The sequence below is a fragment of the Nicotiana tomentosiformis genome, chromosome 1 (genome assembly GCF_000390325.3).
Source record: "Nicotiana tomentosiformis chromosome 1, ASM39032v3, whole genome shotgun sequence".
Classification (NCBI taxonomy): domain Eukaryota; kingdom Viridiplantae; phylum Streptophyta; class Magnoliopsida; order Solanales; family Solanaceae; genus Nicotiana; species Nicotiana tomentosiformis.
Genome location: NC_090812.1, coordinates 95,366,386 through 95,372,385, shown reverse-complemented (window position 1 = coordinate 95,372,385; position 6,000 = coordinate 95,366,386).

Below are 6,000 nucleotides of genomic sequence, written 5' to 3'. Positions count from 1 at the left end.
GGCTCGAGCAAATCTGAAGATACCCCTTGTGTTTAGTCAAACTAGCCTTAGAGCCAAATTCCAACATCCGGAATCTTCTGCTACACTTGTTTCCAACATACGATCACCGTATCAATCACGTCACGATGTACTAAAACATGACTGCATACCTTTGCAGAATTCACACAATGCACTGCATAATTCACATGACCATAATAACATCCTCTGATAACAATAGCCGAAATTCCCCGAATCTGATGTTCACCATGCACCTCGTGATATATATAAGTATGGTTCCAACTCTTGCAATACCGCCACGACGTAAGAGACGCGTAGACATTCATAACCAACTACCGAGTTAACAAATCATTGAATCTCTCCTCTTGACTAGAATCATCACCCCATTGTGAACCGAATAATGGTGTTTGTTCTTTAATATGCTTCATATAATTCGATCGCACTGATCCCATATCCAAAAATCTCGTCTCACCCAGTATAAGCTGCCCAGGGAATAAGCCACCTCAGGCGCTGCCAAAAGTCACATATGATGCCACAATATTCCAATAAGCTACAAACCCGAACGTGATACCTAAGGAAAATGAACTCTAGAAAGGATTACTCAACCCGCGTAACTAATTGGACAACCGAAAGGGTGTTACGAACCTTCCTCGGAAAATAGAAATCAAAACACACGCAAATAGACATAGGGGACTGCATTCAACATCACACTGTTGTGGCATGCAACCCGATCCAAACAACATGCCTGTGGCGGCGTACCACCCGATCCACACATAAAATCTATATAAAGAGATACTTACCGATCTAGAATTCTCATTATTACAAAATACCTGAATACTAGCCACAAGCACGCTAAGTGCATAATACCATCCCCGAGGAGACAGATAGACAAAACCCAAGCACACCTAAGGTGCGATATATGATATGCATTTCGAGAGCCATCATGCTTACATAACACCATCACTGCGCGGAACCTCAACACACATGAAATTAACAAGCCGTTTCACAACTCACACGGCACAATATAGCATTACATGAAAAAGCCAATGACGAAACGACATCCAACGTCCGAATACTCCTCCATAAGGAGCATTATGTTGAAATGAACACATCCAGCCTGATACAGAGCCCATATTCATATTTAAATCCTTTCATGGACCTCAAGCCGAACCGTACTAGGCTAATAACCTTTCAAGGGTCCATAATAACCCCCTTTTTCCCATAACACATAAGAACAACCATCATAACCGGAACAAGCTTCCACAGTCCACCACCAGACGAACCAAGCGTCTTCCAGGGACAAATTCCCAATTAGCTATATTACCACAATCTTCATACTTGGTTTCTATTCTTCAATCAATCAAGTGACTACACATCACACTTATACAATCTTCCCGTGGGATATGCTCCTATGACATTCCACACTAGGTAACAAGTTTGTACATTCATACAACCGGCCACACCAACGCTGTAAAGAAATTCAAGAATCCGCATTCAGTATGCAAAGCCTCTTCACACCAGGCACTGATCTTAGGTGATGCCAAAAACAATGCCAGTTGACTCTAACCATCTGAGTCCTTTATCGCTCATCTGAGCTCGTGACATTCTTGTCAACACCGAACTGCAACCTTGATCCTCAACTTCCAAATCCCATGCTAATCACTGCACTTAATCGTGCCAATGCGCAAGAGCACCAAAAATCTCATCATAACTCCGGAACCACTAATAGGGTAAACACTTCATCATATAGAAACATTTTACTTAGCTCATTTCAAGAGAACCATTGCAACACGCAGCCAAATTCCCATGATCACAGAAAATACAAACCTCGATTAGTGGTTTAAACCACCATAATCCTTCAGGGATCCGTCTACACATAACATGCCATAATGCTCGAATACCCCCAAATAAAATCAATTACGGCGGCCATCAAACCTCGCACGTACAGCCACAAATCACATGCACAATTCAACACGCTGAAGGAGTTGATCATTGCCATCATCATGCCAATTCAACCATTGCTAACCAAACCCGACTTCTCCTAATTTACTCTGGATCTTCCTTAGAAATAACAACAGATCCTATATCAATATAACGATCTCAATCCGCACTCATCCCGAGTGACCCTATTTCACGAGACCACATTGTCCCCAAAACTCACGAACCATTTCATACCCTCCTTGTGCGCATAATCGCGTCTTCAACTGATATACCCATTTTGATGACTCTTCCATAAATCCAAAGTTACATGCACCCCTTCCTCTCATGATACCCCGTAGACCAAGGATAACACGGAACACTCCACGCTCATTTTATCAAAATTCGCTGCAAAAGCTCGATATTCAACCATACTATGGACTCGAAACTTTTGAATCTACTAGGGCCATTATTGAGAGTCACCCACTCTGACTTGGTCCCGAATATAATCAACTCCAAGGCTCCTCTAGCACATGGACGCCCTCTCAAAGAAGCACCTGGCTGAATCATCTTTCTTGTAACTCGCCTCTACACGAAGCATAAATCCTGAGTCTTCCCAAAGCTTGAGCATGAATCGATAAGGCCAACTATAGCACACATTCCTCAAATCGCTTGCTCAAATTACCATTGATGTTCTCCTTCCTTAGTCGTAACAGCCCATCAATATGCTGATACCCTAAAAATCTTACAAATAGATGACCATGCAATCCAATTGTAGGCAGTGGGACTCTCCCACTTATCTTGAAGCTACTATTGCATAAACCTGGAACCCACCAAGATTCTTCCTTCATCGACATAATCTAGCACAATCAACCCGCCAAATTCCTCGAATTCCTTTCTGTTTAACACTTCATGAATACTCTGAATCACTAGCCACATGAACATATTCAATCTCTTCCTGGATAGTCAGTAGAAATTCTCCGTAGGAGCTTCGTCAACACTACGCAACCGCTAACCCGCTCACAGGAGATAACCCACCTGTGGAAATTCCATGCCGACATCCTCAGACAACGCTGCACCGAGTACAATAACCACGAAGCCAATAAACCATCCTTAGCCCGTGCTCGTTCACCAGCTGTACAAGTCTGTTCACTCCTCATGGACATCAACTAAAGGTGCGACAATACATTCCAATCCAAAGTCATGTTGTATCCCTCTTCATATCGGCAAATTCATTTCTGTCGCATCCAATCTTCCCCCAGTATAACAACCAACATTCCAAATTAAGTCTGTAGACCTAGTCATTGTCCACCATGAATCCCAAATCACTCCAAACTTTCCTCAAGACGTATAACTATCCTACCCCGTAACCCATATGCTACCTTGCCACTTTTCCACTTTGGTAAAACCATCTCCTTTAAGCAACTACTCGACTTCTGTTTCTCACACATGGCCTTCTAGGAACTTAACCACCACAAGACACCTCTCACATGTCCTTCCTCATTCTTTGCTGCCCAGTTGTTGCCTTAAATCAAAATCTACCTCTATATCACTTGAACCGATAGATCGCTACCATCTTTAAACCCTTCTGGAAATCATCTTTCTCGATCCATCAATACCGGGAATGCCGATCTGATCCTAAGCCACTGTACACTGCGACCTCTGACATCCACTTTCTCGATACCATTTATAATACTCTGCCAAAAGACATAGGCAAGCTATCACCTCAATACTATGCGATAATAACTCATGAGCATCATAGCAACCTGTTCATAGCCTCAAAGCTCTCAGAAGTACAACTATTGATCTTAATTGACAGAATATCCTTCCACAAGGCGATGACAATATCCCAATCAATTACGCAGGGAGAAACATCCCGCACCACATCCGTAGTACCATTAAAATTCCCCAATTCCCAATTTATAACCAGCGCTTCACGTCGCATAAGATCGAATAGGAAGGAAATGAAGACATAATCCTCAAAGAAATCAAATCGCACGATGAGGAATCAAGAAAGGGAAGTGCTCCTAACAACCCTGTAGCCTCTCGAAGATAAGTACAGACGTCTCTGTACCGATTCGCGAGACTCTACTAGACTCGCTCATGACTCGTGAGACCTAAGTGAACCTAGTGCTCTGACACTATGTTGTCACGACCCAAAATTCATTAAGGTCGTGATGGCGCCGGACACCACTGTCAGGCAAGCCAACAATAAATACTAAATTTGGTTCTCATTTTTAATATTTTTGAAATCATATTTTCCTTCAAATTAAATAGTAAAGGATGAAATTTCCAGAGTAAATAATAATATTTTTATCAATTTCAATACTGAACAACCCATAATCATCCCAAATTCTGTTGTCACAAGTGCATGAGCATCAACTAGGAAGATAAAATAAAATACAATACCTATCTAGAATAAACAATTAGACAAGAAAATACATAAGAAACTTTGAAAGGGAATCTGCTGGCTGCGGATCGTAAATGGGAATGCAGCTCACTTAAATCTCCGTATTTAACCACACCTCTGCGCCCGGGACGCTACTAGTCATATATGCACCTGCAAAAAAATGTGCAGCAAGTGTAGTATGAGTACGTAAATCAACGTTTACCCAGTAAGTATCATGCCTAACCCCAAAGAAGTAGTGGCGAGGGATCGACTTCGACACTTACTAGCGGTCCAATAGTATCAGGTACAATAAAGAAGTGAATGAATATGATCCAAAATAAATATATGAAACAAACAAGTATAAAATACGGTGTACAATTTTTCTTTTTACAATTTACTCAAGCTTTCAACTAGTAAGTTTCCTCCGTAACTGGAGCATATATATAAATATAGTGAATTTTATCAAAGAGGTTGTCATAATCCAAATCAGTGAAAAATCCTCAGATACACTGGCTTCTTGCCAAACGTTACGCACGAATATATATATATATATATATATATATATATATATATATATATATATATATATAGAGAGAGAGAGAGAGAGAGAGAGAGAGAGAGAGAGAGAGAGAAAATGCCGAGGCGTACGGTCCAATCCAACATAAAAGTAAATTGTGCACTTCCGAGGGTCGAACAACGCTAACCATAGATACATCTATTAACCTGCCGAGGAGAACGACCCGCTCTCATGAGAGTGTGGTACATAAATCCTGCCGAGACAAATGACCCAATCCTATAAGAGTGGTAGAAGAAAATACCCCGCTCGCGAATCATACGTGCGACGCGGTCAAATATAGATTTAAGGAATCTCCCCGCTCGCGGATCATACTTGCGACGCCGTCAAATATAAATTTAACATTAAAATCATAACTCTTTCTTGACTCTTTTCAAAATAAAAAAAAAATCAGCTTGTAGCTTTTTAAGAAAATCACCCCCGCTCGCGAAACATACATGCGACACGGTTACACATAGATTTCTTAAGCTATTATAGCATTACTCAATCCTTTTCAAAATTACGAAGTTCAAACGAAACCTTTTAAATATTAAGTTCTTCAATTTCAACTCCTTTCAAAACATTTAATAAGCAGACTAAATCTCGCTCCCTCTCAAGGCAAACAATAAACATAAATCAATAACAATATCAATAAGTCATGATGTGAGCGTAAAACTACCCAGACATAAGCATAGCTAGTAGCTACGTATGGACTCTCGTCACCTCGTGCGTACGTGACCCCCACAAATAGAAGAACACAATAATTTAGTTCACCTATGGGGTTAATTTCCCCTTACAAGGTTAGAAAGGAGAGTTACCTCGCTCCGTAGTTCCATAACCGGCTTCTGAGCCCTTCAAACAACTCGAATCGATGCACAACGCCCCAAAACTAGCCAATAATTATGCAAACCCATTAATATATACTCAAATACTCAATATAATCCAAGTTATAATAATTTCTAACCCCAATCAAAAAGTCGATAAAAATCACCTCGGGCCCACGTGCCCGGATTCTAAAATTTTTCGAAGATAACTTTACCCATAACCTCACGAACTCAAATATATAATTTATTCTCAATTCCATGCCTAATTTCGTGGTAAAAATTCAAAAATACCAAATTCTAGATTTTCTACCAAAACCCTA